The following is a 9,046-nucleotide window of genomic DNA, read 5'->3' as shown; positions in this document are numbered from 1 at the left end:
TTTTTAATATATATATCCTCCTCTTTTCATTAAAAGCAAACCTCCAGGATGAATCCCTTTCTGGGCCTCCACAGAATCCAGCTCAGAGTAGAAGGGAGAAGGGTGGTTCTAGACAGACCCAGTGCCTGATGAAAGAAGAGAAAGAGACTCAGAGCTGGAGGCCAGAGAAGCCCTGCCTGGAGTGTCCACCACTGCTGGGCACCGATTTTGTGAGGTCAGCATCGTTCTCCACTCACAGAGAGGGAAACAGTCTCAGAGACTGTTAACTAACTTGCCCAGAGCCACTCAGCTGATGTGCAATAGACTTTAAACAGGCATTTCAGAAAGCAGAGCCTGAGTTCACCAGCTGTGGAAGCTAATCTGCCTCTGCCCTAAAAAGACTGCAGGGCTGTCATCTCTACGTACATCAGCCCCACCCCCACCCCTGCCACAGGGCTCAAGGCGGGTTGGTCAGTTTAGAAGCACTGACCCCACACTTACCAGGAACTCTAAACTGGGTTAGGCTCTTGCAAGGCTCAGAGGCAGGAACCCGGCCTCTGTCCTAAAGGCACTTAAATCCCTTTGTGGAGACAACACTGAGAAACGTGAAGGAGTAACCAACCTCACTCAAGGTTCCTTCCCCAACACCAGCTTTTGCACTTGCTTCCTCTTGCTACTGTGCATGTGATGAAGTATTTAGAGGATCTTTATCTCAGCAGTTGATGGCTATGGGCTCCTTAAGCTCAGGATCTTGTCTTATCTCTATACACTTAACACCTGCAATGCTGGGAGGTGCGGGCAATACTGAATGTGATGGGAAAGAGTGTGACAGATATGCAGAGATGGTCCCCATTCCCCACCTTATCTGTCCTGTTTGGGTCTTACTCCCCCCATCCCAATCATTCCAGAATCCCTCCAAGGAGCCAGGTTCCCTGGATTTTCTCCCCAGATGGAGGGGGTGCTGTCACTTCTGCCAGAGCCACACACAGATGCTAAGGACCTCGCAGAAATCTTTTCTGACTGAAGGTCAACCCCAGGCGCCAAGCTTTGCGGACTGTTCTGTCCTTAAGTAGGTGGGTACCTTTTCAGTGCTGGTCCTCATTTTCCCCAGCCCCTGGCTGCTAGGCCATCCAATTCTCCTTGAGGGATGGGAACTCACCAGGCAGATGGGATCAGCTACCTCCCATCCAGCCCTGAGACCCAGGAAAGGGGGCAGAGAGAGCAACACTCCCACCCCAATTGGGAGAAAGCCTTGTCTGTGTGCAGAGCAACGCTGTTAAGACCATTTCCTGGGTCAGGCCTGCCCACCTCAGCATGTTCTCTGGGATCTGGTGGGAGAAGAGTGACACACAGCTTCTCGGTGCTCAGGCTCCAAGGACATGGGCGCCCCAAGTGCCCCTAAGCAGGCAAATAACCAGCCCAAACCTGGAGCCATTGGCTCTCTGTTGGAGGCGGTGGGTAGGCAAATGAAAATCTCAGCAACAACAGCTTCTCCTAAGAAAACCTCCCTCCCTCAACGTCCGCACCTCTGTAGGCTGGCATTTCATTCAGTGCCACATTTTCCTCCCTCCTTCCCAGTATGGCACTGCAAACACACAGTCTCCAGGCTCCCACGTGGCTGTAATGATTCCAGTTTTCCTCACCATAGGCTATTCACTGACACAGTTTCTAGATCCTACAATACGCACATACTGCCAAGTACATTCTTGCCTTCCAAAGCCTTTTTTCATTTTGATCCATCACGTCAAAATTATTAGTGTTATTGGCCAAATTTCAAGGCAAAAGAAAATCTGGAAAAGCACAAACCTGGAATTCTGTCCTTGTTGGTATTTAAAGTCATACTCCAACTTTTTGAAACACATACTCAAATTTGAGATGGAACAACTCTGACGTTATGTATTTATACTCAAAGATATTCGAACTAAGAGATTCAGTTCAAAATAGTAAACACTTGACGCTGCATCCTAGCCCAAGATGCCAACACTCAGTGAAGCCTCATTAGTCCTGCTTCCTGTTGTGACAAATTCATATAAAACCCTTCTGACAGGGCTGCTTCCAGGACCTGCCCCCACCCTGCCCTGCTCCCAACACCAGTTTTTTTGCAAAGCTAGTTGTTTAAATACCACTGAACAAGGGCACTTTTCACAACTTCATTTTGCCCTGTTAACTATAATTGTTCTGTCTCTAAACCCTCCTAGCCAGAAAGCTTTTGTGAATGCTTCCTAATGTGCTGCATGACGGTTTGGGGCAAGTTCTGGCTTCTGACCAGAGCTGGAACTTCAGCTATGGCTTTGGGCAAGCAACTCAACATTTCTCGGCCTGAGGTTCCTCTCCTGGAAACTAGAGATGCTAACAGGCCTCAGGCTCCATACGTGGTTCACTACCAGTTTTGTTCTGCTCTTGTCCTGACTTGGCCGTTTTCCCTGTTTGCAATCCCATGCTGCCGAGGTCACAGATGGGGAATACGTGTGGGCGACAAGTAGGCAGGTGGTCTGCATGACCTTGAGGGCCAAGTTCCCCGGTGACCCAAGGGATGCTATTTTAGCATCACGACCCCCAGTCTGGAACAGACCCTAGGAAGGGACCGTAGGAAGGGAAGGAAGACTCCTCCTGTTCTTTCAAGCTCTTAAAGGTCTCCATTTCACTGCCCTTAGCAAACCCCCACCCTACAAGCCACATCATCCTGGATTACCCTTGGTTTCCACAGTTAACACCTGCCTGCACTGGGGAGGGCCTGCTTTGCCCTTGACCTCCTCCTGCAGGGTCACCCTGTGTTTTCTTCAAGGTGCCTTGAGCACAGTCCACCCGGTGAGGGTCCAGCTCTCTCTGAGAAACCAAAGTCTCTTTCCCTTCAAAGCAGAGGTAGAAGATGCTGAGCTCAGCTGGGCAGATTCAAGCCAGCCAACCGCTTGCCCTTTCAGCCCAAATCCCAATATTTGGGATGTTTCCACAACATTGCCTGAGTGGGGGAGAAGAGGGATGGGAATTGGGCCACAATATAAATATTCAATAACAGGAGATGATTAAAGTAAATTATGAAACAATCAGGTGATGGAATATGACCCACATTTAAAATGATACGATGCCAGGCAATGAAAAGAGATGCTCAGGATAGGCTAAAACTAAAAGCAAGCTAAAAAGAGTTCAACCTGCAGAGTCAAGCAGGTTGAAAGTTGTTCAAAAACCTTTCCCATGCCTGTGTGTTTATGCATCCCACATCTAGATACATATGAAAGAACCAAAAATACACTGGAAAAAGATGCACCAAAATGTACTCAGGGCAGTCACTGTGTGGTGGAATTGGGGGAAATAATTTTCTTCCTCTTTTTGCTTATCAACAGTATTTTCAATAACGGTCATGCATTACTTTTGGTAAGAGGAGGAAATTAACTTCAAAAGAACGTTTAGAATTGCCTCACCTCTAGTCTCTGGGGCTGAGTCACATCTTACAGAGAGAAGAGACGAAGCCTGGGCGGAGCTCCCCAAACATGCCTTCCTCTCCAGCGTGTGTCACTGGCGTTCCTTCCCAGGGACAGAGAATGAGTTTCTCGACAGCAGAGCTGGCCCATCTCAGGGCCAGGATGGTGCTGGCAGGAGTCACTTTCTAACACGTCCCGACATGTGTTTCCAGTAACGCTGTTTGTGGCCGCTTTCTTCTCTTATCGCTCCTCCCGTGACCTTTACTGGTTACAGACTTACTGGCTGGAGCCAGGTGGATTTGTTTGATTTTTGTTGATGGTTATTAGGAAGAGGAAGTGCCAGAAGGGATTACCTCAAGTTTAAACCTATTTCCAGCAGAGTCCCGGGCCTTTAATTACACATCTCAGGTCTGTTTGGTAAAGAGGTGGTCAAAGATGTGCTTTTTATCTCCCTCGGAATCTCCTGTGGCTGGCAGCGCTCCATGTGCGCCTGGTGTTCTTGTAAACTTCAGCCACGGGCTCCTGCGGAGAGGAGGGCGGCGGTGGATGATGGAGGCCAGTGAGAGACATTTTTAAAATCTCTGTACCTGGGACTCCTTGGTCAGGCCGTGCCATTTTGGGGCACAGTCAGCAGAGGAACTGTACCCCTGGAGAGCTAGAATTTTGTTGGCGGAATTGGAGCTATGGCAGCTTCCGGAGAAGAACCCCGAGTCAGCTACTGCTGAACTACAAGGATGAGGACAGTCAGAATGCAAAATGCCCAGGCCCAGTCCAAAAGCAGACTTCTTTTTTCTTCGTTTTCTTGCAGGTTCGTTTTCACATCTTGACACTGAAATATTAACAGCCTGTCTGACCCTGGGCAGGCTGTAACCGTCTGGAAGGTACCACATCAGCTGTGGCGCAAAGACCAACGTCACTTCCGGTACAGGTGCGTCTAGTCTGAAAGACCGGAACCAACTGGTCCCCAAAAAGAACCTTTCCCACTATGACTTCTCCAGGCCGGTGAAAGAAGATAAGACTCCCAGAATCTACCACCGTCCACCCACTGCAGGCCCTCTTTTGTTTTACTTGCCCGTTGAAGGGATTGCCAGATGACAAAATTGCTAAAAATCCAAGACCGGGAAGTTTAACACATAAACTGCAACTTTATTGGGGGGGAGGGGGAGGGCGGCTGGAAATGGGGATGCTCCATTACTGAGGGTCTTAGCACACTTTTGGCACAACAGTGAAGTCAGGAAATGAAGAATTACTCTTTAGCTTCTTGTATTAAAGACACAACACTGTAGGTCAAATGCACACAGAATTTCAGAAATAGGACTGCAAAATTCCCTTTAATTTACGGCCCAGAGGGTTGGAATTTGGGGAAGGACATTTGGTTAGAATGGAAATGGGAACAAATGGGGTTTGGTTAGAGGCCTCTTTCATTCGAGGCTGGGACCCCTTACCACCCAAATTCTGCCCCTGGCAAGGCTATTTCTTCCATAATCCCCAGGATCCCAACAGTTTCCTTTCAGCAGGAGCACACAGCATTGAGTACAGATTCTTGCCTCAGTCTCTGGAATCCTGCAACCCCCTCAAGGCAAGCTACATATAATATGCTTTTTCTTGGCACCGCAGCCTCATTAGAGCAGTGAAAACAGGCCCTGAAAGACAGAAGAGCGTCTTCCCTGGCGTCAACCCAGCCACTTCTGAGGCTCCCAGCACCATGCTCCATGAGGTGGGCCTGGCCAGGAAAGGCTGCCTGGGGTGGGAGTGGAAAGGCTATTTTAGTTCAGTGGAAAGTTTAGTTTAGTGGGAAGGCTAGTTTAGTTTAGCAATTCTGCAGCAACAGAGACACAGCTTTGACATCTTACATCAGGATTGTTTCAAGTGTAGGACCCATACCCTGCTGCTGCTGCTAAGTCACTTCAGTCGTATCCGACTCTGTGCGACCCCATAGACGGCAGCCCCCTAGGCTCCTCTGTCCCTGGGATTCTCCAGGCAAGAATACTGGAGTGGGTTGCCATTTCCTTCTCCAATGCATGAAAGTGAAAAGTGAAAGTGAAGTCTCTCAGTCGCCCCCGACTCTTAGCGACACCAAGGACTTCAGCCTACCAGGCTCCTCTGTCCATGGGATTTTCCAGGCAAGAGTACTGGAGTGGGGTGCCATTGCCTTCTCCGGACCCATACCCTAAGGGTACCTCAAATGATGTTAAGTGGGGCATAACATGTTTCATTTTAATGGTTATGTATTTATTTTAGTGTGAATTTGAGAAAAATGAAATTAGTACATCAACGGTTATTTCATGAATGTTGCTTAGGATGAGGCTAAGTGATAATAAAGTGAGTAATAATAAAAAAATTAAACTAAATACTAATTTAACAATATAGGTGATATAGAAATAGGACAAAAATCCCATGAAGCTGATGTTTAAATGACCAAAGTTTGGGACCATTCCGTGCCAGCTGACAAATTAACCAAAGTATATGAAAAGCTCAGACTAGAAACAGCTTTCCGTGATGCTAAGAGCTATGGAATCAGAAAGCCAAGGTTCAGATGCTAGCTCTATCGTTACGTTAGCTCTGTGACCTTGGACGAATTCCAACTCTTTAAGCAACAGTTTCTTCATCTGTAAAACAGAAATGAACATTCCTTTCTCATTAGATTGTTCTGAGCATTAAATGAGGTGAAATTAGTAAAGTCTTTAGCACAGCGCCTGGCATATAGCAAGAACTTCAAAAGTAGGAGTAAGTATTATAAATGTAAAGTACTCATTGCTAAAGCAGGCTACTCATCAATTTGTCCTGAAGAGTTCCTTCCAGGAAGATGCAACACAAATAGTACAGGAACGTTTAGCCCTTTGGGTCATGGATCTGCTCCCAGAGAAATATGCATGCAGACAGACATGCAAATGCCCAAACTGTATAAATTCTAAGGTATTCACGCTGACACCTCCTTTAGCCGTTTCCTGAGCTGACTGCAGACCTGGTCAGCTGAGATGGAGAGCTGGATTACAAGAGCTACCTCCACTACTTCTGTCCCAGGGAGGCCTGGCATCATCCTATTTTGGTTCTCTCTGACTGCCTCTTAACACAAAGGCTACCACAGGTTTACTCTCTGCATGGGCAGAATGCAAATAAGATCTCAAGGACCTACACACCCCTCTACACTCAGTAACTGGCTTGTTCTCCGCACCCTATCTCAGTGCAGTACAGCCTGGCCTTGCAATTTTTAACTTGGTGCTAATGGAGCTGGGTAAACTCAAGAGACCAGCAAATGTACATGGAAAACCAGGGGCCCTGATAAGCTGCTGATATGGTGTGCCTGTGCTTCCGCCAGTTCTATTTAAACACTGATAGACCCCTGCACAAACAAGAAACCCTTTGTGCTCTGAGCATCTGCAACTGCCATCCAGAGTCCGTTCTGGACATGGCCAAGGCTCAGAGTAGGCAGAGTGGGGGTGGGAGAGAGGCAAAGCTTTCCTGCTGTTTATCAGACAAGTGCACACGGGGAGGACCCAGCTGATCTTCAATCCTAGGGCTCCAAATCTTTCTCTCTGCCGCCTGCCCCTCTCACAGCCATCTCTGAACAACTGAGATTGAGAAAATGTTTTCTAGAAAATTCACTGCAGATCCTTCAAGCAGGACATATGATGAGCTAGTTCAAGCCATGACCTATCCACATCACGCCAGTGGGTAAGAGATGACTGACTTATCTCACAAAGAAGCAAGGAGTGGGAAGCTGGTGAGTTTCCCCAAGTGCCCTAATATCAATCAAAAAAGGAGTCAAGGTTAAGCCCAGAGAAACTCCAAGAAAGTCAGATGCTATGGAGCTAAAGGACAGCAGCTGTTTCTCATAGCTGTTTGAATTTTGGTTTATTTAGCAAAAAAAAGTTTGTAAATTCACATTTGGAGTTTGAATTTCTTTCTTGAATATTAAGACAATAAGAGCCTCACTCCTCAAAGTAGGGTTCTTCTGGATGGGTAGTTTGGGCATCATCTGGGAGCTTGTTATAAATGCAGAAGCTTGAGCCTCAGACCCAAACTTCTAAGTCAGAATCTGCACTTTAACAAGATCCCCAGGCAATGCATATGCCAGTTACAGTTTGATAAGCATTGGTTAGAGTATTTATAAAGCTCTTGGAAAAGTCTATTAAAGGAAAATAAAATATTATGGATTGTTTCTTTTCAAGTTTGCAACAGATTTTAACCTAAATATCAGTATAAAAAATAAAGTTCAATGTAAAAGAATGAGACTAATAACAGAAGACCTGTTGATATAATTTGTTTTCAGTAATCAGTTCTCAAATCTAAATGAAGACATTTGCTGTTGTTCAGTCATTAAGTTGTATCTGACTGTTCGCGACTCCATGAACTACATACAATTTCTCACAAAGAGCTCAATATATATATCAATTGGGCAGCTTCAAACACCCTTCTCTGACATGAAAACAGGATTATTCTTAGCAGTCCAAAGATTATATGCTCTTCCCATGAAGGTTCACACCTGTACACATTTGGATTAGTGGCATTTTAAGAAGCTAAAAATGTACTTCAGATTTAGTATTAATGACAGAAGGCAAATTTTACAAAATCAGATTGGAAATGTTTCCATAATCAACATGGATTACTTTCAGAAAAAACGAAGCAGAGGAGGTTGAAGATGTATTGATTAGTGGCCAAGAGTGGCTGGGTTTGATGTGGAATCTAAATTTTAAAAAATGATACAAGTGAACTTATTTAAAAAACAGAAATAGACTCAAGACATAATAAACGAATTTATGGTTACCAAAGGGGAAAGAGGGGAAGAAGGGATAAATTAGGAATTTGGGATTAACATATACACACTGCTATATATAAAATAGATAAACAACGAGGACCTACGTATATAGCACATGGAACTACACTCAATATTTTGTAGTAACCTATAAGGGAAAAGAATTTGAAAAAGAATATATACGTAATATATATTATATGTTATACGTATATAGAATATATACACAAAACTGAATCACTTTGCTGTACACCTGAAACTAATACAACATTGTAAACCAACTATACTTCAACAAACAAGAACAAAAAACTTGTAAGCCAAAAAAAAAGAGTGCCTAGGTTTGGATCCTTGCTTTGTGTGCTGTGTGACATTACCTAAGTTATTCAACTTCTCTGAGCCACCTCCCTCAGCGTAAAATGGGGATAATAGAACTTTTACTACTGAATTATTGTAGGATTAAAAGATTATTATGCATGAAAAGTACTATAACAGCACTTAGATACACAAAGTGCTGAATAAATGTAAGCCATTAAGAAGAAATTAGTATTGAAATACGGTCTTAAGACGTCCTTCTGTGTGATCTGAGAGACAAAGTGAAGGGCTTGTCCTGTCTCTGCCTGGTATTAGCTCTAAGAGCCTACAGGAATCACTTCACTTGAGTAGTAACTAGAAAGACCCACGTCATTGGTTAGGTCTGCCTCACTGGCTTAGACGGGGGATTACAGACTCCTGTGAAATGAGGTGGGGAGCCTGAGGCCAAGGTCAGCCACTGTTACTGTACCTTCAGGCCAGAATCCACTCCCACTCCAGCAAAGGGGAGTTGGCTGGAGTGCCTGGGGGCAATGGAACAGTAAGTGTAGGTCATGAAAGGGCAAGAGAATAAAAAGAGGGAATG

Source organism: Bos javanicus, chromosome 7 (assembly GCF_032452875.1).
Source record: "Bos javanicus breed banteng chromosome 7, ARS-OSU_banteng_1.0, whole genome shotgun sequence".
NCBI classification, from domain to species: domain Eukaryota; kingdom Metazoa; phylum Chordata; class Mammalia; order Artiodactyla; family Bovidae; genus Bos; species Bos javanicus.
This window is presented reverse-complemented; position numbering follows the sequence as displayed.